The sequence below is a fragment of the Somniosus microcephalus genome, unplaced genomic scaffold (genome assembly GCF_052327205.1).
Source record: "Somniosus microcephalus isolate GS21.2 unplaced genomic scaffold, FLI_Smic_1.0 scaffold267, whole genome shotgun sequence".
Lineage (NCBI taxonomy): Eukaryota > Metazoa > Chordata > Chondrichthyes > Squaliformes > Somniosidae > Somniosus > Somniosus microcephalus.
The window spans coordinates 172,297-199,262 of record NW_028225454.1 but is presented as its reverse complement, the minus strand read 5'-3'; the positions used below and the strand labels follow the sequence as shown (position 1 = coordinate 199,262).

The window sequence follows — 26,966 nt, the reverse complement described above, 5'->3', positions numbered from 1 at the left end:
TATCTACCGAAGCTATTTTTAACAAACAAAAATTTAAAAAATCAAGAAATGTGCAGTATACAGTAATTGGGTACTCACATGTTGTGTTAAATGGACAGTGGAAGATGCTTGATTAAGTACAGTACTGCCAGTTGAGGGTAATCCATAACTCTTAAATTACTTAACAGTAAAACAAAACTTATACAGTAAACAGAAAAATGGCAGATCGGAAGAGACTACCGGCAGCGCGGGAGAGTCAGACTCCTGTTATTGAGGTGTTCAGACTTCCGACAGCGCGAAGAAGCCGAGTAGTGGCAGTTTGGAAAACTACCCCCACTGACTAACTCGGTCACCGCAGGAGACTTGGACTCGGACTCGGTAACATTAGCGGTTATTGAGGTGTTGTTTTTGGAGTATGAATTTTGCCGGTTAATAGAGAATTCTGGATATTTAGGTGCTGTTTAAATGAGTTTCCTTTATTACAAATAAAATATTTTAATTTACTTACAAACTGACAACAATGAAACTAATAAATGGTTCAGTACAACTTTTTAAAGTCATTTTCAGTCATTTTACATCAGGTTTCTCACCGGTGAAATGCTGGACACTTCTATTAAAAATGCTTATTTTTTTGTGGTAAATCCACTTTCAGCTGTATTAATAAAACTGCACCAAGTTATCACTCTTAAATACATCAATGAATATTTTTAAATTGAAAGAAAAGGAACTGATTACATTTTATTACACTGATCGATTGGACTGGTTCATTGAAGGTTTTATGTTTGTGATTATGCAAATACATTCTAGCGGAAACTTCAACTGTAACCTATCTAGTGCAATTTCAAACATAATTTGCGCCTAAGTTACCGATTGCGCCCGAAGCAGAAACTCTACCCCGCTGTGTGTAGTTTCAGCTGGGAAAGTCAGCGTTGACCTAGATAGAAAGGCGTAATTCACAAAGAGCACTTAGATATTCTTCATTGTCACGATCAAAATCCAAGGCCTTTTCAAAGCACTCAATAGCTTCACACTTCTCCCTGCCCAGCTGGTGTAGTAACCCAAATACACCAAAGGCCTTGCTGTCTCTGGGATTCCTGTCAATTTGTTTTGTTGAAATGTTTCTCAAGCTTTCGCGACACAATTCCTAACCTTTTGAACCATGTTGGATTTTAAGTCCTTCCAGAAAATGTGTGATGGCCTTTGATTCAGATCTTTTGTGACACAATTCAAATAACCCAGCCTGCAAATATACTGCCTGCTTATTATCAGGGCGATTATCCTCTAATTGCAGTAGATTGCTGTAGATCTGCTTTGAGATATTCTCCATTTAATGAACAGATTCCTGCAAAATCCAGTTGTGCAAAAACAAATGATGGCTTCTGTTCAAATGCCTTTTCAAAATAGTACTTGCATAGTTTGATCAACTCGGCTCTCTGTTGAAAAGCAGGATTGCGAAGGTTTTTGCTGCCTGGATTGTTGATCAGTTGAAATAGTTTGTTTCTGTAACACAGACCTATTTGGTGGTGTAAGAAGGTAGAGTTTGGGCTAATTTCTAATGCTTTCTTCAACAGCTCCACAGCTTTTTCCACATCTCCTCTTCTCAAAAATTTTGCTGCATAACGAGTTACATATGGAATGTCAGGGGACTTCTGCAATGCTTGTTCAACTAATGTGAGAGCTTCCTCCTTTTGATTGAACTCTTGTAGTTTTAGAGCTAACATCACCATGGCAACAGAGTCATCTGGATCAAGCTCCAGCACACGTCGCAACTGCTTCATTGATTGACTGGGTTCACGGCTCTCTGGGGCACAAGAATATCCTTCCAGACTGTAATGTATATACGTTTAAGGGGGGAACTATCTTTTACAGCTCATGTATACTGCAGTACCGGCAGTGACCACACCTGTATATAGCACTGAGTAGTAATCTGTACAGATCAGTTCCAGTGTGAGCCACGTTGAGTAAACACCTGTTGTACCGTTCTCCTGCAGTCTGTGTCTTATTATACACGGACACAACATTGGCGACAAGGCAAGTTCGAACCTACCTGCAACTCTGCATCACCTCCCGGGGATTCGTTCCTGGAGATCAGTGGATTGGAGGTCAAGGCCAGAGACTCGGGCGTCGACCATGGGCAACCGCCCAGTCATCCAGCAGAGACTCGAGAATTGTGGGGGAGGCTATCGAGAGCCAGGCTTGGCTTTCCAGTCGAGGTGGTCCAGCGAAACGGGCTGGCAACAGGCAGTGCACAGACCCTTCCCGGACAGCGGCGGGCTAGAGCCTGACCGAGCGGCATAGCAAAGGGCCGAGCAGCATCGACGGGGGAGAGAGAGAGAGGGCAGAGCGCACAGGGCGCAGCCGGTGTTCAGGAGCCGAGCAGCATTGAAGAGAGGGAGAGAGGGAGAGGGAGCGCCGCCATTGCCACGAGAACCGCCAGGAGCGGCGTTGGCAGCAGCGGGGGAGGAAGGAAAGCGCGGGACATGCTATTTTAAGCCATTGGGAGACGCCATTTTAAGCCACACCCAAAATGCTGAAGAGTGGCAGTATCACCACATTTGACAATGAAGTCGAAGATTGGAATACATATGTCGAACGAATAGAGGTATACCGCAAGGCAAATGAGGTGTCAGATGACAAGAAAGCGTCGGTATTGTTAAATTTAATGGGGGCAAAAACGTATGGTTTATTACGAAATCTAGTAACCCCAACGAAGCCAATGGAAAAAAGTTTTGAAGACATAGTAACGATACTACAGGAACATTTAAACCCCACACCACTGCTGATAGCAGAATGATTCAAGTTTCACAAACGGAACCAGCATAAGGATGAAAGCAATGCTGATTATTTAACAGAACTGTGCAAACTATCGAAACACTGCCAGTTTGGAGCGGGACTGGCAGATACCTTAAGGGACAAGTTTGTGTGTGGGCTTCAAAGTGAAGGAACCCAGAAACGGCTTTTATCTGATAAGGACCTTACGCTGGAAAAGGCTTTCAGCATTGTGGTATCATAGGAAGCAGCAGCACAGAGCGCTGCAGAGATACAACAGAGACGGCAAGAATATGGCACAAACGAAATGTCATATGGAACAGAGAAGAGCTATCGCTGCGGCAGAACAACACACGACCAGAATGATTGCTGGTTCAAAGACAAAGTGTGCAGACAGTGTGGAAAAGTAGGACACATAGCACGAGTCTGCAGGTCGGGAAAGAAAACCAGCAATAAGAAACCTACCAAAGGAAAGTACAAGAAGGTACATAATATGACGGAGAATAGTTCAGACGAACAAAAGAGTGATAACGACTCCGAAAGCAGGGAACTGAGTTGTCTGAAACTACATAATGTGATCACAACGGAGGATCACCGAACCATTTGGGTCACTCTCAAATAGCAGGAGTCCAGGTAAAGATGGAATTGGACACAGGATCAGCCCTAATAGTCATAAACCGACGGGACTATGAGCGGCTATTCACACACATACCCTTGAGAGACACAAAAATTATTTTGAAGATGTACACGGGGCAAAAAGTCTACCCCAAAGGAAAAATAAGGGTGACCGTTATATATAACGGTAAGGAAACACCAAAACTAGACCTGTATGCATTGCAAGATGGAGGACCACCATTACTGGGACGTGAATGGATCTGGAAAATACAACAGGATTGGCATTCCATACAGGCGCTGACTGTGGCTGACAAAAAGGATGACGACGTCACACCTGGCCGACTGTCAAAGATCCTAACTGACGCGAAAGAAGTGTTCCAGCAAGGACTTGGAACACTAAAAGGCATGACAGCGACAATTAAAATTGAAGAAAATGCAAGCCCAAAATTTTTTAAGGCCAGACCTTATGCAAACCGCCCAGCCGTCGAAGCAGAGCTGGAGAGTCTGGAACATTCAGGTATACTGTCCAAGGTAGACTGGAGCGAGTGGGCTACACCCATCGTCCTTGTGAAGAAAAAGTCGTTGAGCAGCACGCCTGGGGTACCAAGGAAGGTTCGCATCTGTGGGGACTTTAAGGTAACAGTGAACCCGATCCTTCACACTGTACAATATCCACTTCCGCGGATTGAAGATATTTTCGCCTCGCTATCTGGAGGGAAACGCTTCACTAAGATTGATCTGGCCCAGGCGTATCTGCAAATGGAGGTAGAAGAAGCATCAAAAAAATACCTCACAATCAACACCCATAAAGGTCTCTACCAATACAACCGGCTGGTATTCGGGGTAGCATCAGCTCCGGCTATTTGGCAGAGGGCAATGGAACAAGTCCTGCAAGGGATCCCAGGGACCTAGTGATATTTGGATGACATCCTGGTCACGGGCTAAAATGACAGTGATCACCTTGACAACCTGGAGCAGGTGCTCACTAGATTGCAGGAATATGGGCTCCAAGCTAACCGCCCCAAATGCGAGTTTTTTTTAGAAAACTGATCTAATATTGTGGCCATGTTATCGATAAAGAGGGGTTACATAAGTCCCCAGAGAAGATTGAGGCAGTAGTCAAGGCTCCAGCACCGGAAAATGTGTCACAACTGAGGTCGTTCCTCAGCCTGATAATCTACTACCATAAGTTCTTGCCAAATTTGTCTACAATACTACACCCACTGAACACCCTACTGCAAACTGGGGTGCCATGAAAGTGGAGTGACGAATGTAGACGAGCTTTCCAGAAGAGCAAAACACTAATCACATTGAAAGAGGTATTGGCCCATTACAACCCAGCATTACCAATTCGGTTGGCATGTGATGCGTCACCCTACGACATTGGAGCGGTGCTGTCGCACAAATTCTCGGACGGCTCAGAGAGGCCAATAGCCGTTGCGTCACGATCACTAACCTCAGCCGAGCGTAACTACGCCCAGATTGACAGGGAGGCCCTCAGCCTAGTGTGGGGAGTGAAAAAGTTCATTCACTATCTGCACGGGCAGAAATTTACCTTGCTGACTGATCACCAGCCTCTTGTTTCCATTTTTAATCCGAAGAAGGGCGTTCCGGTGATGACTGCGCAATGACTACAAAGATGGTCACATTTTCTAGGGGCGCACCACTATGAGATTGACTATAAGGGCACGAAACAGCATGGAAATGCTGATGGGCTATCACGCCTGCCACTGCCTACTGCAGAGGAAGCACCAGCAGTGGATCCTGTCGAAATATTCCATTCGACTATAGTTGAATACCTACCAGTAACTAACGCTTGTATTGAAAAGGAAACCCGAAATGACCCGACACTGTCTCGGGTATATGATTTGACGGTGAAGGGATGGCCAGCACATGGCGACTCACTGTTGCCAGCATTCTCAACAAGGAGAGAACAGCTGTCAGTGTGCCGGGGGGCCTTGATGTGTGGATCCCGAGTGGTAATTGCACCAAGTTAAGGGATAGACTGCTCAATGAGCTTCATGAGTGTCATCTGGGAGGGGTAAAAATGAAAAGCCTAGCCAGGGCTTATGTGTGGTGACCGGGAATCGATAAACAAATTGAGGACCTGACCAAGAGCTGCTCAGGATGCCAGAAAGTCCAAAATGCACCACCACAGGCCCCTCTACACCCATGGGAGTGGCCCTCATCTCCATGGCAATGGGTGCATATTGATTTTGCTGGTCCATTCATGGACTCAATGTTTTTAATAGCCGTGGATGCGCACTCGAAATGGCCTGAGGTCATCAAAATGTCCTCCACCACCACGGAGAAAACTATTGCAGTCCTACGGACCATTTTTGCCAGGAATGGCTTGCCAGAACAGATTGGCCCCGACAACGGACCACAGTTTGTGTCCGAAGAGTTCCGGAGGTTCTTGAAAAAGAATGGGGTAAGGCATTACACATCCGCCCCGTATCATCCAGCCACAAATGGATTGGCTGAGAGGTTTGTTCAGACCTTTAAGAAGGCAATAAAGGCTATGTACAATGACAACATTCCGCTGCAGCACAAGGTGGACAATTTCCTGTTTGCCTACCAGAATGCGACACATGCAGTCACCAACCAGGTCCCAGCCATGATGTTCTTTAACCGAAGGTTAAGATCTCACCTGGATTTGCTCAGACCAAACGTACAAAGAGATGTTGAGGGTAAGCAATTCCAGCACATCCATGAGAAGCCAACAAGGAGCTTCAATGTAGGGCAACCAGTCTTGGCCCGCGACTACTGAACAGAAAAATTGTAGCCAGGAACGATATGCACATGGCAGGGCCCACTAATGTACACAGTGGACGTTGGGGAGAGCATCGTGAGACTCCATGCTGACCAGATCCTAGAGTCACAGGAACAAGTCAACCCCATGCCTCGCCCATATGTACCTGGTGATGAACCCAACGTACAGGTCGCATCTACCCCAGAAACAGTAGCATCGGAAGCTGATGAACCAACCAATGACAGGGGACCAGAATCGCCTCCGCACCAAGAGCAAGACACTCGGGAAAGGCGCTATCCAGAAATGACCAGGAAGCCTCCCCAAAGACTGAATATATAAATAGACTATTTTCAGCTAATGTTGCATGTTAAAAGTGTTGTTACCGCTGAGTTGGAGCCTGAACTGACCAAGTGATATACAAGGTCGACGTATACCCAACCTCAGCTTAATAGAGTAATAAGACTCAGACGACTGTGGTATAATTGAAATGTGAGGGTACACTTTTATTTGCAGAGCGCTCTGGGAGAAGTGCTATGCACCCCTGTGCAACCGCCAAGCTTCTCGTTTAACACTCTAAATGCGTTTACCTTTATACACAAATGAAAGGTTAAGCGGATTAATCACAGGAATGCCTCATGACAGTGTAGCAGTAAAATATTTTAAACAAGGTTCAGCAGAAAAACAATGCTCAGCAGAACTAAGACTTCTTCGGACCTTTCACCGTGAGATATGATAAGCAGAAAATAAAATAATAGCAGACTGTCTGTCCTTGCAAGATAACCGAAGTACAAAGCAGGATGCAGCTGGCACTACTCATCCCAGGGTAGCTCAAGGTCCAGTTTTAGCCTGGAACGAATGTCAAGTATCCCGACGAGCTTTGCAAAGTCCTTTAGTACCGACATTTCCTCCAACAAACCCTCCTTTTGGTCCTGGAGCACGATCCTCTTGCTCCAGGCGACCACCAATTTTCTTTCTTCACAGTGTCGATCTTACAACCACTGACTTAAGGGGGAGTCGGCCGGATTAGTTTTGTCCTCCGTTTGCTGTTCTTCAGGCAATAGCTCGTCTATCATACTGACTGGCATTAACTGTGTCATTGCCATTTTGCAACAAGTTTTTAAGATGGTTAACAGACAGCATATTGCAACACATATCACGACAATAATGACCAGCACATGCATTATCCAGGGGCCCCATCCCGTTAGTCCTAGCCAGTCCAACCATCCCTGCCCGGGATTGGTATGGAGTTTCTTCACTTCATCCCTCATGTGGGCTACTAAGTTTGTGATATTCTCGGGGCTATCTGGGATATAGGTACAACATTCCTGCCCTATCAAGGCACATGTACCCCCCCTGCTCCGCTAACAGGTAGTCTAATGCCATCCGGTTCTGTAAGGCAACCGTTCGTATCGCCGTCATCTCATCACTTATTCATGCCAGTGCCTCCTCGGTGTCATTAGCTACCTTTTCTAACAATGACGCGACAAGCTGGATTTCTTTTATGGCTCTGCCTGTCCCATAAGGAGGGAATAAAATGGCGAAAAACCGTTCGGTTTCTGTAATGTCGCGTTTGGCTCGATAGTGACGGTGGTCAGTTAGGGAGGACAGATGGTAAACATATGGTAGCACATATCCCAAATCACAAGATCCAGTCCAAGACCGGGGGAGCCACGGGTAGGCTCTGTGACCACATATAAAATAGGTCCTATTATATGCGGTTAGATTGTCGCCCAGTGACTTACGAATCCTCCACCTCCATCTGATTTCCTCCCCTTCCCATGGTCCCCCAGTTGTTTTATTGGGGGTTCCGATATGATTTAATTGGAAGAAACCTTGGCCACAGCCTTCGGTGAGGTTGCATTTTGTTATATTAATTTCTTGGAAACAGTTACTGCGTCCTACTTCTGTGCCTCCGGACACATTCTTCGTTAAACATATTGGCCCCTCCGGCCTACCAGCCCCTGAAGTATTAGTAATGATTAAGAATGGAGGCTGCCTATTCCGATTATAATTAGGCTGGTACCACCCCTGGAAAATGGTTAGGTCATAACCTGCCGACTTCCATTTGTCTCTGTCACCCTCCTGGTTGTATGAATCTTTATAGTCGCCGCTGACGTTCTGGCGCATGACCCATTCCGCCATCTCTGAGGCATTGAACGGGATGGCTCTCAACGGAATTCCTCCTTTACTATGTGACTACAGACCCAACAGCTGGACTGTCCCTTTTCCTTAGCATACTCATATGACATATATATATAAGTATATATATATAAGTATTTACATGTAATTCCCGCTTACGTAGCGGTCTTCCCCCCGGCTACCGTAACAATGCATATTATCGCAACTAAACATATTACGGTCTCCCTCCTCATCTTTTATTAAATACTGTTGTTCTGGTGTTATTTTAATCTTTCTTTGGCCCTCCCGATAACACTCTTGTATTAACACGTTTAAGTAAAAGCACATAAGCACAAATGATGCAATAAGCCACAAAACAAATGCCCACACAGGCACACAGATCAAAGAATCATACATTAATCAGCCGTTATTGATCTGTAAGACAAGTACAAAGGATGTGTCATTAGTAATTTGCTACACACACACACCCTCCTTTTGTTCATTGTATCCCACTAGACTCATCTTCCCTTTGCTGAGGTTCTCTACTGGTATTACCATCCCCGGGATTTTCTTCCTGTATTGATGGTTTGGGCTCGACTGAGCCCGCCCTTTTCTCGTAAACCTTCAGTTGAGTCCAATGTTTCCAAACCCCCTTCCCTCTTATGTCCAGACAGGCACAGGTGTCTCCGCTAATTATAACTTCATACGGCCCGCTCCATTTTGGAGCGAAACCTGGTTTTGCAGGCAACATCTTTACCATGACCTTTGTTCCCGCTGGGGGTACCTCGGGGAGCATATTGAGCCGTAACTCCTCATCTCGCTCTCTTTGGTGGTCTCGGACTTCTTTGCGCATCTCTTTTAACTGAGTGCCTAATTCCAAAACGTATCGTCTTAATTTATCTTTTAATGGGCCTACGTCGGCCCCACCTGTTATGATGCCTTCAGGTAATTGCATCGCTCGTCCTGTCATTAGTTCATAAGGGGTCAAACCGGTTGTCCGGTTTCTGGTGGCTCGGAGTTTAGTGATTTCTGGTATCCATCTGTCCTGCAGAAATTTATTAATCCTAAAAATGCTCGTATTCCTCTTTTAGTGGTAGGTTCCGGATGTTGGGATATTGTTTGGATCCTTTCTGAGAGCAGGACTTTTTCATCTGGTGTCAGAATGTGCCCTTAATACGTGACACACTGTGGTAAACCACGTTCACTATCGTATCACTGTTAGTAGTTAGCACTGTTCACCACTGTTCGTTATAACTGTATCACTGACCACTATTGTATCACGGTACGAGGTCGCCTCTTGCCACACTGCTATACCTGGGATGACCACTGCCGACTCCGCCTTGGCTCCACCCACCAGGCCAGGTATAAAGGTGAGCGACTGGCTGGTATTCCTCCTGCTTGGATCGGATCACCCACGAGAGTGGGCTCTGTTATTTAGTCAATAAAAACCTTTAGTCACCTTCGTAACTCTTCGCCTTTTATTGGAGGAATTGATAGGTATATCAATTTTATTGACTAAATTTAATGATGTCCGACAACGAGTCACAACCGGCGGAGGAGCCACCAGCGCAGCTCCCAGGAGCACAGCCACACCAGCCAGCTTGGCTGCGAGCCCTCAGACCGCCGTACCTGGACCTGAACCCACGAGCAGCAAACTCAGCCGCAGACTTTAAACACTGGCTGGTCTGCTTCGAATCATACCTGAGAGAATCCAGCGTCCCTCAGGCATCCAAACTAAGTGTCCTGCAGGCACAACTGAGCCCGAGAGTATACACTCTCATCGAGGACATGACTACCTACGAGACCGCCATCAACCTGCTGAAACAGAAGTACCGGACCCCGGTAAACTACATGTACGCTAGGCACCTCCTAAGATCACGGCCGCAACAGCCAGGAGAATCAGTAGCCGAATTCTCACAGGCGCTATATGCACTCGCCAGGAACTGTGACTTTAAATCGGTGTCGGCAGCCGAAAATACTGAAGATAATATCCGCGACGCATTCCTGAAAGGCCTACGGTCCGAGTACTCACGGCAAAGACTGCTGGAAGCTAAAGACCTCAGCATGGAAAAAGCTGAAGCCCTCGCTATCTCCCTGGAAGTGGCCCACCAAGATCAGGAAGCATTCACCAGGTACTGCTCGCGACCCTGGGACTCAGGCCCGACCCCTACCACAGCACCCTTCCCAGCGCCGCCCCCGGGACCTACCTCTGCGTCGGCGTCCCGGACCCGACCGGCCCCGCCACCCCCGGCACCGGCCCCGACATCGGGCATCCGCGATCGGGCCGCCGGCTGTTTTTTTTGTGGCCAGGAGAAGCACCCGAGGTCGCGCTGCCCAGCCAAGAACTCCATATGTAAAACCTGCCTGAAGAAAGGCCACTTCTCCAAGGCCTGCAGGAGCGGATCCTCAGAGGCCAGCAGTGCCGCATGCGAACTATGGGGGCGGCCATCTTCGTTTAGGGCAACTGAGGCCAACATCCCCACACATGAGTCATGGGGGTGGCCATCTTTGTTTAGGGCAACTGAGGCCAGCATCCCCACACATGAGTCATGGGGGCGGCCATCTTTGATTAAGGCAACCGACCCCAATAGTGCCTCATGGGGCCCTACCTCGTGGGAGACGCCATTTTACTCACCACGCCCGACCGCCTCGCCCGCAGATGACAACGACTCGCTCAGCTACACACTAGCTTCCGTCACCCTGGACCAAGCCCGCCCGCACCATCTGTCCAAGTCAATGATGGACATCAAAGTGAACGGCCACGCCACGACCTGCCTGTTCGACAGCGGAAGCACGGAGAGCTTCATCCACCCAGACACGGTGAGCCACTACTCCCTCTCTGTCCTACCAACGCGCAGCCGAATCTCGATGGCATCGAGGTCCCACGCCACGGACATCAGCGGCTACTGTGTCGTGACCCTGTCGGTTAAGGGCACGGAGTATAAAAACTTTAAACTCCTCATCCTCCCCCATCTCTGCGCTGCCGTCCTACTAGGGCTGGACTTCCAATCCCACCTCCAAAGCGTAACCCTAGCATACGGTGGACCCCTCCCCCCACTCACAGTCAACAACCAGCAAACGTTAAACCGCCCACCGCGTAACACCTGCAGCCTCTCCACCCTCAAGGTCCCGCCACCCTCTCTGTTTGCTAACCTTACCCCTGACTGCAAACCCGTCGCTACCAAGAGCAGGCGGTATAGTGCCGGGGACAGAGCCTTCATTAGCTCTGAGGTGCGGCGCCTCCTGAAAGAGGGCATTATCGAGGGGAGCAGCAGCCCCTGGCGTGCCCAGGTCATAGTCGTAAAGACCGGCGATAAAAACCGCCTGGTCATCGACTACAGCCAGACCATAAACAGATATACCCAGCTGGACGCATACCCCCTCCCCCGCATATCTGACATGGTCAATCAGATTGCACAGTATAAAGTATTCTCGACCATCGACCTGAAGTCGGCCTACCACCAACTCCCTATCCACCCTGAGGACCGCCAGTATACCGCCTTCGAGGCGAATGGGCGCCTATACCACTTCCTTAGGGTCCCCTTCGGTGTCACTAATGGGGTCTCGGTCTTCCAAAGGGAGATGGACCAGATGGTTGACCAGAACGAACTGCAGGCTACATTCCCCTACCTAGATAACGTCACTATCTGCGGCCGCGACCGGCAGGAACATGACGCGAATCTGGAGAAATTCCTCCGTACGGCCCAACGGCTGAACCTCACCTACAATAAGGAGAAATGCGTGTTTAACACCACGCGCCTTGCCATCCTCGGCTGCGTAGTGGAGAACGGAATCATCGGCCCCGACCCAGAAAGAATGCGCCCCCTCATGGAGCTACCCCTCCCCCACTGCCCTAAAGCACTTAGGGGAACCCTGGGGCTTTTCGCCTACTATGCCCAATGGGTACCCAATTACGCGGACAAAGCCAGACCCCTCCTGAAAGCCACTTCCTTCCCCCTCACGGAGGAGGCGTGCGCGGCCTTCTCCCTCATTAAGGGAGACATAGCCAAGGCCACGATGCACGCAGTGGACGAGTCCATCCCCTTTCAGGTGGAGAGCGACGCATCCGACTTCGCCTTAGCCGCCACCCTAAACCAGGAGGGGAGGCCAGTGGCCTTCTTCTCAAGGACCCTACAGGGCCCCGAGATCCGACATTCGTCGGTCGAGAAAGAGGCCCAGGCGATCGTGGAGGCAGTACGGCGCTGGAGGCACTACCTGGCAGGCAAACGATTTACCCTCCTCACCGACCAGCGTTCGGTGGCTTTCATGTTTAATAACAAGCTGAAGGGCAAAATCAAGAATGACAAGATTTTGAGATGGAGAATCGAGCTCTCCACCTACGATTATGAGATCTTGTACCGGCCAGGCAAGCTGAACGAATCCCCTGATGCCCTTTCACGAATGACATGCGCCAGCGCGCATATCGATAGGCTTCAGACCCTCCACGACCAGCTCTGCCACCCCAGAGTCACCAGACTCTACCATTTCATTAAGGCCCGCAACCTGACCTACTCCATCGAGGAGGTCAGGACCATGACCAGGAACTGCCAGACCTGTGCGGAGTGCAAACCGCACTTCTATAGGCCGGACCGAGCAAGCCTGATCAAGGCCACCCGCCCCTTCGAGCGCCTGAGCATCGACTTTAAGGGGCCCCTCCCATCCTCTGACCGTAATGTGTACTTCCTCAACATCGTTGATGAGTACTCCCGTTTCCCCTTTGCCTTCCCCTGCCCCGACATGACCAGTAGCACGGTCATTAAGTGCCTGAATGCCCTCTTCGCCTTGTTCGGGTTCCCGAACTATATACACAGCGACCGGGGCTCCTCCTTCATGAGCGAGGAACTCCGGCAATTCCTCCTAGAGAGAGGTATTGCAGCAAGCAGGACCACCAGCTACAACCCCAGAGGTAATGGTCAGGTGGAAAGAGAGAACGCGACGGTATGGAAGGCCGTCCTCTTAGCCTTAAAGTCTAAGGGCCTCCCAACCTCCCGCTGGCAAGAAGTCCTCCCGACAGCGCTGCACTCCATCCGGTCATTACTTTGCACGGCCACTAACACCACCCCCCATGAACGAATGTTCGTTTTCCCCAGGAAGTCGACTACGGGAACCACTCTACCAACCTGGCTGACCGCCCCGGGGCCGGTCTGGCTGCGGAAACACGTGAGGATCCATAAAACGGACCCCCTGGTCGAGAGGGTGAACCTCCTGCACGCCAACCCCCAGTACGCCTACGTGGCGTACCCAGACGGGCGGGAGGACACTGTCTCCCTACGAGACCTCGCACCCTCAGCCGATCCGGAAACACCGCCACCACCCCCCCCAACCTCAGTCCAGGTAGACGGCATGCCGGAACCCCACGAGCCCTCGCCGACCACGCAAACACCAGCATCAACACCGGATAAGGCACCAGCACCGGATAAGGCAACACCACCGCTGCGGCGATCGGAGAGGCTTACGAAGCCTCCGGACAGACTGACCTACCAGAATTGGTAGTACACTTCACCCCGCCGGACTTAATTCTAAACAAGGGGTGAATGTGGTAAACCACGTTCACTATCGTATCACTGTTAGTAGTTAGCACTGTTCACCACTGTTCGTTATAACTGTATCACTGACCACTATTGTATCACGGTACGAGGTCGCCTCTTGCCACACTGCTATACCTGGGATGACCACTGCCGACTCCGCCTTGGCTCCACCCACCAGGCCAGGTATAAAGGTGAGCGACTGGCTGGTATTCCTCCTGCTTGGATCGGATCACCCACGAGAGTGGGCTCTGTTATTTAGTCAATAAAAACCTTTAGTCACCTTCGTAACTCTTCGCCTTTTATTGGAGGAATTGATAGGTATATCACACACTTTTTGCAAAATTGAATCTTTGCTTTTGATACAACATACCCTTCCCTTGACAAATGGTTCAAAATGAATTTTGTATCTATTTAACAATCCACCGCTGTTGCCGAGACTGAGCTGAAACCAATAATTCCCCCAATCTCACCAACGTTTGAGTGATAATTTCATCATACTCTGATGCTTCATCGTATGGCAATTGTTCAAAAGCTTGTTTCGTAATTAACATATCCTGCTCTACTTTATCCACAGCTACTTTCGCGTCTTTAGCCGATTTCTCAGCCATCGGGTACATTCTCATTTCATAATTCATTGCACATTAGTTGACACACACACGAACCATGCAACTTCAATCACAACTTCTAGCTGCAGTCATGATCGCGAGAGAGAGAGAGAGAGAGAGAAAGCGCGCAGCCTGTGACCTCGAAGAGGGAAGCACAGGCTTTTAAAGGGACAGTACACTGAAGATGAATGAGCACACACTCGGCAGGTTTTTTATTATTCTTAACTACATCTTACACTCTCAATCACTTTCCTTTAATTATCATTCATATCTCATTCATGAGTCCTGGAGAAACTTTACTGTCCAGTACAATATTTAAGATAGAAAACATAGCTCAAACGTTCTCACTTGATCCAAGTTATTAACACTTTTTATTTATCATTATTTTAGAGGATATTTTATTTTCCCAAAAGTAACCCAATATATATATTGCCTGAGTCCATTTCGTCATTTCAAAATTATCCCAAAATCCAAACAGCAGTATTATTGTACCAGCAGGTTTTATCAATGTTCAATTTCATTTCTATCAATTTATCCTCCATTTCCAATTTCAGAAACAAGTAATTCTCAGGCTAGGTAGCTTACACAGTGTTTTAACATTAGTGACAGAAGTGCTGCAATTAGTTTACAAGGTAACTTCCATATAACAAAAAGAAAGAAGAGACTCCATTGTGACTCTGCTTAGAGCCCAAGGTTAAGTTATCAAATCATAAATTCCTTCTGTCACTGGGGAAATATTAACTTAAAATTAAGAAACTTAAATTATTTAACGTCCAAATATCTTTAAACTTCATACTAAAGTTGGGTTAACTCCTTTGCAGGATTCTAAGAAGGTGGAGCAACACATTATCAAATGCACGCAACTGCGTCAATTCACGTAAATCAAAAAGAACTTTCCCTATCGAAAGACAGTTGTGTTTTCACACTTTAACTAAACATGAACACGGAGGTAATATGGACAAAGACGGGATTTGAGCAAAATTCACAAGCTAAGTATTATTCAATTCGGTCTACACAAATTCACACCAACCAGAATTTCACCGTGGCCACAATGAAAGTCTGGTCTTAATAGGTTAATTAACCTCACAACTCCAATTTATTCCAGATCTTGTAAACATTCAAATTAATTTTTTCTTCCAAGCACATTGGCAACTGTAACTTTAAGGCAGAAGCCCATCTTTTGTAAAACTATGAACAGACAAATAAAACAAAATAGCACACTCTTGCAGAAAACAGTAAATTACGTCATATTAATTTTCTTATTGTCCTTTCTTCAGATGTCTTTCCAAAACACTGTAAAAACATTGAATATAACTGGAGAAAAATTAGTTTTTCACATTTAAACAAATCAAACTGCTTTGGAAGATTTCACCATAGCAACCACGACTCCAAGGTTAAATCTTAGGCTGAAACTTAATCTTTTGTTAAACAAACTTTTTGTTGTTCTTCTCAGTTTTTACACACCAGCTTAATTTAAATTGTAGTTCAAAGATTTTTTCTCTTGGGGCACAATCTTATTCGCACATTCTTAAAACTTCCAAAATCCAAGACAAGACAAACATTTTTAAGCACTTTTAACACAGAGAAGTGGGTGGAGCTAAAACATACATAACAGAATCTTTCTTTTAAAGACAGACTTTTCAAACAAAAATACTATAACTTCTTAAACATTCATAGTCAGAAAAACAGTCACACTTTAACACACACTTTCACACAAACTGAAATTCCAGCATTTTTTAAGGTTCCTTTCCTCTATCCCAGGGGCACTTGGTCCTAGAGGGACGTACGGGGGAAGTGGTTCATTATTCCATTGTCTGGACCATCCCCCTTGGTACGCTAATGTCCTTTCTTGTTCTTTATTAATGCTTTCCAAAATTTCTATCTTCTTTTTTAGTTCTGCATTTTCCTGATTTTTAGCTTTGATTAATTGTTGCACTTTCTCAACCTGTTCTATTAATCCAGTCAGTTGATGGACCAAGAGTACCCCTACCTTCTTGGTCCTTTCTTTCTTTTGCTTATCTAGCCACTTTCTTTGTGCTTCTAATGTCTGTGATACATCCCATCCGTCCCTCTGCATTTTCTCAATTAACGAACATCTATCTGTCATGTAACTGTAAATGAGGGAGCCCGGAGGCCCCCTCTTAAGGTTCTTACCCGACATCAGTTGCTCCCTAAATCACGGTCTCCGAAACCCCCGTTTTACCTTCAGCGATGGGTGTCGTCACGTGCTCGTGGCAAAGTCTGTCCGGACTCCTTTGCCGAAATTCCCAAGCTCAACCTAAGCCTTCACCTAAGTATTCCTGAGACAAAAACTTAATAAATGCAGACGTTCAAATGTCTAGAACCACATAGTGTTTTCTTACATTCCAATGGCCCACTTACTTTGTTCTTTGGATCACTCGAGCATGTTAGCACTTGATCAGGGTGTTTGAGCACTCAGTGACCCTGCTCGCAGCACCAATTTGTTACCGCTGAGTTGGAGCCTGAACGGACCAAGTGATATACAAGGTCGACGTATACCCAACCTCAGCTTAATAGAGTAATAAGACTCAGATGACTGTGGTATAATTGAAATGTGAGAGTACACTTTTATTTGCAGAGCGCTCTGGGAGAAGTGCTATGCACCCCTGTGCAACCGCCAAGCTTCTCGTTTAACACTCTAAATGCATTTACCTTTATACACAAATGAAAGGTTAAGCGGATTAATCACAGAAATGCCTCATGACAGTGTAGCAGTAAAATATTTTAAACAAGGCTCAGCAGAAAAACAATGCTCAGCAGAACTAAGACTTCTTCGGACCTTTCACCGTGAGATATGATAAGCAGCAAATAAAACAATAGCAGACTGTCTGTCCTTGCAAAATAACCGAAGTACAAAACAGGATGCAGCTGGCACTACTCATCCCAGGGTAGCTCAAGGTCCAGTTTTAGCCTGTAACAAATGTCAAGTATCCCGACGAGCTTTGCAAAGTCCTTTAGTACCAAAATTTCCTCCAACAGTGTTAATTGTAATTAGTTTGATATTTAATTGTTAAATGAGTGTTATGGTACTGGTAATCTAAAAGGGGAGGAATTGTAATGTATATACCTTTAAGGGGGGAACTATCTTTTACAGCTCATGTATACTGCAGTACCGGCAGTGACCACACCTGTCTATAGCACTGAGTAGTAATCTGTACAGATCAGTTCCAATGTGAGCCACGTTGAGTAAACACCTGTTGTACCGTTCTCCTGCAGTCTGTGTCTTATTATACACGGATACATCACAGACGAAACAGAGCAGTTGCATAACCAGCATTCCATTCAGTGTTATCAGGATCTTCCTCCATGTTTATCAAAACATTCCTATGCCTCTTCATAGTATTGACTAGCAGAACTCAACACTGACCAACCCTTCTCTCCGCATACTTCAGGTATCAGTGCTGTATACCGAGAGCCATTAATAAATCATTTACAGATCATCTCCAGCTTGTCGAGGTAGGACTAGGCCTCTGTCACTTGTCCCATGTGATAATATACCCAGGCATAGTTTCCATAGGTGATGAAGCTCCTTCTTTCAAATTCATGTTCGTGATTCTCCCTCAGAATCTTTTCAGCTTCCTTTAAGTTTTGAATTGCCTCTTCACAGTTGCCTTGCAGAAAGTTTACAAAAGCACAAGATAAAAAAAATCACGGGATTGGGGGTAATATACTGGCATGGGTGGAAGATTGGCTATCTAACAGAAAACAGAGAGTTGGGATAAATGGTTCATTCTCGGGTTGGCAATCAGTAACTAGTGGTGTTCCGCAGGGGTCAGTGCTGGGACCCCAACTCTTTAAAACCTATATTAACGATTTGGAGGATGGGACCAAGTGCAACGTATCCAAGTTTGCCGACGATACAAAGATGGGAGGGAAAGCAGTGAGTGAGGAGGACATAAAAAACCTGCAAAAGGACATAGACAGGCTAAGTGAGTGGGCAGAGATTTGGCAGATGCAATATAATGTTGGAAAGTGTGAGGTTATGCACTTTGGCAGAAAAAATCAAAGAGCAAGTTATTATCTAAATGGAGAGAAACTGCAAAGTGCTACAGTACAAAGTGATCTGGGGGTCCTGGTGCATGAAACACAGAAGGTTAGTATGCAGGTACAGCAGGTGATCAGGAAGGCCAATGGAATCTTGGCTTTTATTGCAAGGGGGATGGAGTATAAAAGCAGGGAAGTCTTGCTTCAGTTATATAGGGTACTGGTGAGGCCACACCTGGAATACTGCGTACAGTTTTGGTTTCCATATTTAAGAAAATATATATTTGCTCTCGAGGCAGTTCAGAGAAGGTTCACTCGGTTGATTCCGGAGATGAGGGAGTTGACTTATGAGGAAAGGTTGAGTAGGTTGGGCCTCTACTCATTGGAATTCAGAAGAATGAGAGGCGATCTTATCGAAACATATAAGATTGTGAGGGGGCTTGATCGGGTGGATGCGGGGAGGATGTTTCCACTGATGGGTGAGACTAGAACTAGTGGGCATAATCTTAGAGTAAGGGGCTGCCCCTTCAAAATCTGAGATGAGGAGAAACTTCTTCACTCAGAGGGTGGTAAATCTATGGAATTTGCTACCTCAGAGAGCTGTGGAAGCTGCGACATTAAATAAATTTAAAACGGAGATGGACAGTTTCCTAGCTGATAAGGGAATTAGGGGTTACGGGGAGCGGGCAGGGAAGTGGACGTGAGTCTAGGTTCGGATCAGCCATGATCCTATTGAATGGCGGAGCAGGCCCGAGGAGCCGTATGGCCTACTCCTGCTCCTACTTCTTATGTTCTTATGTTCATTGTAAGGCATGGCCTGATATTTCACATCAGCCTGTATTAAATCTTGTAATCTATACTTCATGTCGTCCAAGTCAATACTGTCTTTCTGTGGGCCCCACGTGAATTGGCATTGAAGCTGGCCAAGTTTTGCTTTCAAGCAATCCTTCAGTGTGTTGCTGTAAGAGAACAGAATCATCAAAGCCCATCTTATGTGTATCTAACTTACATTTTTAGCTCATATATAATCAATGTAGCAATGCTGGCAAAGTCATAATAGCAGAACAGGGGTGCAGGACAGTGCAAGTGGGCACAGAACACCTGCATTGCAGCCTGACTGTCTGGCATCCCTCAGTTAGGGGGAAACCCATTGGAATCCCGTAATGGTCTTGGAAGCAACAAAAAATGAACATTTGGCACATAAGTGCCAGCAGAAATCCACGATTGCCCCTTAATAGGAACATAGGTAGGAACATAGGAACATGTTCCGTCATTCAATTAGGTCATGGCTGATCTGTATCTCAACTCCATCCACCCACCTTGGTTCTGTAACCCTTAATACCCTTGCCAAACAAAAATCTATCAATCTCAGTTTTGAAATTTTTATTTGGCCTAGCCTCAACATCTTATTGGGGGAGAGAGTTCCAGATTTCCACCAACCTTTGTGTGAAGAAGTGCTTTCTGACATCACCCCTGAATGGCCTAGCTCTAATTTCAAGCTGATGCCCCCTTGTTCTGGACTCCCCCACCAGAGGAAATAGTTTATCTCTGTCTACCCTATCAAATCCTTTAATCATCTTAAACACCTCAATTAGGTCACCCCTTAATCTTCTATATCCAGGGCAATACAAGCCTAGTGTACGTAACCTGTCTTCATAATTTAACCCTTTTAGCCCAGGAATCATTCTAATGAATCAACGCTGCACCCGCTGCAAGACCAATATATCCTTTCTGAGGTGCGGTGCCCAGAACTGAACACACTACTCCAGATGTGGTTTAACCAGAGCTTTATACAACTGTAACATAACGCCTACCCTTTGTATTCCAGCCCCATTGAGATCAACGCAATCAATCCATTAGCCTCTTTCATTATTTACTGTACCTGTCCACTAGATTTAGTGATTTCTGTACATGGTCCCCTAAATCTCTTTGCTCCTCCACAGTTTCTAGCTTGTCACCATTGAGAAAATATCCTGATCTTTCTTAGCTCCAAAGTGGATGAGCTCACATTTCCCCACACTGAAGTCCATCTGCTGCAGTTTTTCCTACTCGCTTAATCTGTCAATGTGTCTTTGGAACTGTCTAATCCTATCTGCATTATTTACTGTGCCACCTAACTTAGCGTCAGCAGCAAACCTGGATATACAACTCTCCATTCCTTCATCTAAGTCATTGATAAACACAGTGAAAAGCTGAGGCCCCAGGACAGATCTCTGAGGGCACCACTAATCACATCCTGCCAATTGGAGAACAAACCCATTATCCCAACTCTCTTATATTCTATGCCTCAGCTAATGAAGGCAAGTATCCCATATGCCTTTTTAACCACCTTATCTACCAGTCCTGCTGCCTTCAGGGATCTATGTACATGCACACCAAGGTCCCTCTGATCCTCTGTACTTCCTAGGGTCCTACCATTCATTGTGTATTCCTTGCCTTGTTAGTCCTCCCAAAATGCATCACCTCACACTTTTCAGAGTTAAATTCCATTTGCCACTGTTCTGCCCATCTCACCAACCCATCTATATCGTCCTGTGGCCTGAGGCTTCCCTCCTCGCTATTTAACACTCCACTAATTTTCGTGTCATCTGCGAACTTACTGATCATACCTCCCACATTCATATATATATCATTAATGTACACTACAAACCTAGCACCGATCTCTGCGGTACACCACTGGACACGGGCTTGCAGTCACAAAAACAACCTTCGAACATCACCCTCTGCCTCCTGTCACTAAGCCAATTTTGGATCGAATATGCCAAGTTGCCCTGGATCCCATGGGCTCTTACCTTCTTGACCAGTCTCCCATGCGAGTCTTTATCAAAAGCCTTACTGAAGTCCATGTAGACCATATCAACTGCACTACCCTCATCCACACACCTAGTCACCCCCTCGAAAAATTCAATCAAATTGGTCAGACATGATCTCCCCCTGACAAAGCCATCCTGACTATCCTTGATTAATCCTTGCCTCTCCAAGTGGAGATTAATTCTGTCCCTCAGAATTTTTCCAATAATTTCCCTGCCACTGATGTTAGGCTCACTGGCCTGTAATTCCCTGGTTTATCCCTACTACCCTTCTGGAATAATGGTACTACGTTAGCTGTTCTCCAGTCCTCTGGCACCGCCCCTGCGGACAGAGTGGTTCTGAAAATTTGTGTCAGAACCCCTGCAATCTCCTCCCTTGCCTCACACAGCAGCCTGGGATACATCTCGTCTGGGCCTGGGGATTTATCCACTTTTAAGCGCGTTAAAGCCGCTAGTACCTCCTCCCTCTCAATACTAATTTGTTCAAGTATATCACAATCCCCCTGCCTGATTTCTATGCTGACATCGTCCTTCTCCATAGGGAACACAGATGCAAAATATTCATTTAAAACCTCACCTACATCTTCTGGCTCTACACACAGTTTGCCACTTTGGTCCCTAATAGGCCCTACTCTTTCCCTGGTTATCCTCTTGCCCTTAATATACTTATAAAACACCTTAGGATTTTCCTTTATTTTGCCCGGCAGTGTTTTTTCATGCCCCCTCTTTGCTCTCCTAATTTCTTTTTTAAGTACCCTTTCTATACTCCTCTCGGGCTTCCACTGTTTTTAATCCTTTTTATCTGCCAAAAGCCTCCCTTATTTCCTCATCCATTCTCGTATATCCCTTGACATCCAGGGTTCTGTAGGATTCACAAAATTCTGGGATCCCCTACTCAATGGATATGTGTCTGGAATTTAAAAAGAGACTGTGTTGGACCTTTTGGAGGAGAAATGTGGGCAGAAATATCTCACTATTAGGCGCCTTTGGACTAAACTAGGGCCTATTGGATTGAGTTTGGACATTTTAAATTGTGTGCTGGGTCTGCACAGGGAAATGAGATCCTTATAGGGCTGCTAACCCACCTCGGAGGCAGGCCGCCAGGGAGACATTAGCAGTCTAACAAAAGCCTACTTACCAGGGACCCAGATACATACATATTTTAATAGTTCTTAAAACGGCTACACAGAAAACCCTGGCATCAGCAAAACACACAATGGACAGTATCAAGACCTGATTACATTCTAACAGCACCATTCAAAAACCCCATCAACACCTTTGGGAATCTTGTATCATGCTAATGCTCAATCAGCCCACCAAAATTCTCACAAAGGGATCACATCAGAGTTGATCAGCCTGCCAAAATTGCACAAAAGGGAATCATCTAAAATCAATTGTGCACCTGAGTTTTGGGGCAAAAGTTTAAGCAGCCTCTCAGGTATAACTGGGGACTTGCTAGTAGCTAAAGTGACCTCAACAGACGGGCTGAAGAGAGAGAGTGCTGGTGGGCAGCAGCAGCAGCACACCGGAGCAGAAGAAATGTACCCGAGAACACGCTGGAAAGGCACTTGGAGTCTGGGCACCTTGACTCTGGCTTTGAAACATCTAACCTGCCACACGAGGTTACAGCAACACAACAAGAAAACCTAACAAGAAGCTCAGTGTCACTGAAAGATCAACCATCATCCAGTGCTGACTCTAAGAAAAACTTGTTTACCATCAAACGTTGACCAGTGCTAATACCGAAGACACCGCAACCAGCCAAGGAGTCCACAAGATTGAGGAGAGAGAAAGCAGTGTGCAACTGGTCTAAACTGTGGAGAAATCCTTTGGTGAGCATAGTCCCTGTAATTTCAGAGCCTAACTTAGTTAGTGTAGTGGTGGGAGGTGGTTTTATTTTTTTTCTCTCACAGCATAACTTCTGTACCCATTGCGTATACGTTTTTGTTTAGTTAATTCGTGTGGTGTGCGATTTCTAAATAAAATATTTGTTCTTGTACCAAACAGTTGTCTGCCTACATCTAACACATCCCCTAAAAAATTCCAAGCCCCAGAACCAGGGAGTGGGACGATTCAAATCGTCAAAGTCAATTTAAAAGGCCGACAAACCCACCACCCACTACATAATGGCGAGTCAGGCAGGAGCTTGGTACAAAGGGTGTGAGGCTGTAGACTCGGTTCTGGTGGAAAGAACAAAAATGGAGGAAAGAATCTCCGAATATGTATTTAAGAAAGTAAATATTACCAAAAAGTGGGTCGTAAGCCTGTTACGGGCTGAGCGTCCAGTGGACGCAGCTGCTAAGTGGACCGAGAGCAAGGACAATAAAAGGCCAATAGAGAAGGCTATTTGGTTGGTCTGCTACCAAAGACAGATCCAGTTGCTGGATAGGAAGGTCAAGAAATTGATAGCAGAGCTCCGGGAATCCGAAGAGCACTCAGCCGTAAGGGCTATGGCAGGGGAGAAAATGTTTGAGGAATTAACTAAACAAAAGCATATCAGATTACAGCTAGAAGAGACCCACAGGAATAAGCAGGACTATTTCCAATGCCAAGTAACAGAGGCAAAGGGGAATGAGCTAGCGCTGCGGGGTGAAAATGCCCGCCTAACAAAAGTAATAAGAGAACAGGAGGAGAGGATACGGGATGTGCAGGCAGCCTATAAAGTAGCCAGTAGCAAAGTCTTCGGGGTGGAGTATCACGGGCCCTGTGAGGCCAAGATAAAAGGTTTAACCCAGGCCCTATCTAATGCTAAGGGGATGGTATGCCTGATAAGCACAAGCGCTCTTAAGGGAGATGTGCAGAAGCAAGGGGGAGTAGAGGGGGATAGAGTGGCAGAAAGGGACGTCCAACCACCACCTGTAGCCCTACCGGGGTTAAGCTTGGCAGTACAGAGAGTGCGCGACACCGAGGAAATACAAGGGGTGTCAGAACCGAGGCCGATGTTGTAGGATTTTGCAATAATTTCAAAATTTTCTACAGCTCCGAAGATTTATTTTTGATTAAAGAATTCCTGGGTAGAATACACCTTTAAAAATCCAGGGATCAAAAATGGCCGTCAGACCTCGTGGCAGAAGAAAAGGCAGCCTGTGTGTGTCTGTGAAAAAGGAAAATCAAAGATGGCTGTCCGACCTCGTGGCAGAAGACACAACACAGCCTGTGTGCTGTGAAAAGGAAAATCAAAGATGGCTGACAAAGGATTTTTAAAAAACCCAGCCCCTGAAGTAATAAGGTATTTAAACCATCAATCAAATGTGGTTTGAGAAACTGCTACAATATTGACTCAAAAGATTAAGTGCTTGAGACTGTCCGCATGAACAAAGGAACTTTGTTTACACGAACGCTTTACAATATTGACTTAAGAGATTAAGCACTTGAGACTGCCAATCAATTGCGGTTGGGCGTGACCACAGGACAATCAGATTGTTTACACTAACCTCCAAGGGCTGCTTACTCAGCAATTAAGGAAATAGACATATTTTCTTCAATTCTTCAAACGGAAACAGCTTTATTCAACCCATCACAATGAATGGGGATACATTCAAAAACCCATCACAAGGGAAATGGGTAATTCATCCAAAACCCATCACAACGAATGGGACAGATCAATTCCCTTTTGTATAGCCCAGATACATCTGGATTTGGGCGGGAAGATTTCGGCTCCAAATGGGGTATAAGATAGCTTCTCAGGAAGCCATCTCTCTCTCTCTCTCTGCAGCCTCGCCTCCGTGCCCTATCTACAACTCAGGAGCCTGCCCAAGGGAGTGGAATACCAGCAGTTACTTTTAAACACTGGGATATCTCCATTTCAGGGTGGTGAAGAACCTAAGACCGCAGGGGCACGGAGCAGGCATTTCACTGGTGAGCATAGCTTTTCTGGCCCATCACAAGGCAACTTAGATAGGTAGTTACAGGTGGGAATTAAGGGGGATTTTTGTTAAATTGTGATTTTAGTCAATTTTCCCTCGTTGTGTCCATTTTCTCCTCCCCTGTTAAGTAACAGTGTTGCACTAAGCAAAAGAGTGCTGTAGTGGACACTAAGTGTACTGTGAGAAGTAAAGTGCTGCACTAGTTAAAAGTACTGTATTTAAGTAAGAGTATACTGTATTAAAGGTGCTGTATTTAAGTAAAAGAGTGTTGCACTAAGCAAAAGAGTGCTGTAGTGGACACTAAGGCCTAGAAATTGGGTTGGTAGCGCTGGCGTTGAACGCCTAAAGAGACCTAGAATTGGGGCAAAGCCCTATGTTGGGGCAAGCACTATGAAGATAGCGCCAACTCGGATATTGACTATACATTTAGCGCCTGCGCTAAGTGTTTGCGCGCGCCCGCGAGCGCAAGCAGCTCATGACGTCATTTCAGTGTGCAATGCATTTTAGGAGCGCCTGAGCGCATATTGGGTGGCGACCGGAGCCTTAGCGCCCAGCGCTATTAGTAACAGTTCGAGGGAGGGCTAACAGGCCCTTCTCGGAGTAGGGCAGCGCTATTTAAAGGGGACAGCTCTAGTGCAGAATCTTCTGCCAGTTGGCCTGCTCATTGCGATCGCTGCTCGAGAGAGTTGGCGAGCTAATGTGGAGCGGAGTTCTGGGAATTTAGCTTTACAGTACTTGGGACCTTCAACCCTGTCTGAAGCACTTGCAGCACTACACCTAAAAGCCTTTTGACCAACTGGCATTGGAATGGGAGCATGTTTGGAGGGTGACGGCCTCATCACCCAACACTGTGAAGGGGCAGAGAGACGGCGGGAGAGAGGGCCGGGATTGGCCAGAATGAGGAGGGGCAATGGAGGTCGGCCAATCCGACGGGATGCTGCGAGGGTCTTTAGGCAGCAGGTGACAAGCGTTGACATGTCGGAGGAGCAGTGTTTGTGAAGGCTCCGAATCTGGAGGGACATTGTTACTGATTTGTGCCACCTGCTTGGTCAGCATCTGCAGCCGCGTGAACGCTACAGAACCTCTCTGTCCGTTATGGCTAAACTGACTGATGGCCTCCATTTTTATGGCAACGGATCCTTTCAGTCAGCCATTGGGGACAATGCGACTGTCGCTCAGGCTGCAGTCCGCTGTTGCATCCGGCAAGTGACAGATGCCCTTTATAGGCGAACGCTTCAATTCATCACCTTCCCTCGGACCCTGCACAAGCAGGCGGAGGAGGAGGAGTATGAGGAGGAGGAGGAGGAGGAGGAAGAGCAGGCGGAGGAGGAGGAGGAGGAGGAGGAAGATGGAAGGGCTGCTGAAAGTGGAAGGTCCATACGTCAGAGGCTCCACTGGACTCGTGTCGACACCCCTGTGGCGGAATGATGAGAGTCTTAACTCATGCGCACTTTGGATGTTTGAGGGCCTCTGAATGCCAGCATCACTGAAAGTAGTCACATGGACCATGCAACATTGAAACTTCTGCTTATTGACACAAAAGTCTTTCATTACAGCTAAACAACGTAATGTGAGCACAAACCATAACTTTCAAAATAACTGTTAACTGTTCGGCCAAGCCGCAAAACTCAACAAACCTCAGCAAATATAACAGCAGGTGAGGGTGTCCTTGAATTTGGACAAACAAACGCCTCAGCACTTCCCTCTACAACTGGCCCCTTGAGGGAGATCGACTTCTCTTCTGCGCCCGGCCCCTTCCCTCCCTGCTGCTCCTACGTAATTGGCCCCGGTGGCGGGCTCAAGGCTGGGGGATGCCTCCTGACTGTCTGGAAGTGCAGAAGCCCCTGAGGGGCGGCCTGGCCGACCGCTGGGCTTGAAGGGTGCGGACGCAGGATGCTTGCTGTGACCATGGCTGGAAG

At 46.6% G+C, this 26,966-nt stretch overlaps 1 long non-coding RNA gene and 1 pseudogene across 1 annotated transcript; both read right to left on the bottom strand.

The window, feature by feature from the left end:
- Nucleotides 1-353: 353 nt before the first annotated feature.
- Nucleotides 354-1,823, bottom strand: LOC147081957 (interferon-induced protein with tetratricopeptide repeats 5 pseudogene; annotated as a pseudogene).
- Nucleotides 1,824-6,592: 4,769 nt separating this feature from the next.
- Nucleotides 6,593-19,076, bottom strand: LOC147081956 (uncharacterized). The gene is made up of 2 exons (XR_015076347.1): nucleotides 16,521-19,076; nucleotides 6,593-8,668 (listed from the first exon to the last, which is right to left on the bottom strand). It is a non-coding gene; the product is annotated as an uncharacterized LOC147081956 (long non-coding RNA).
- Between the last annotated feature and the right edge of the window lie 7,890 nt (nucleotides 19,077-26,966).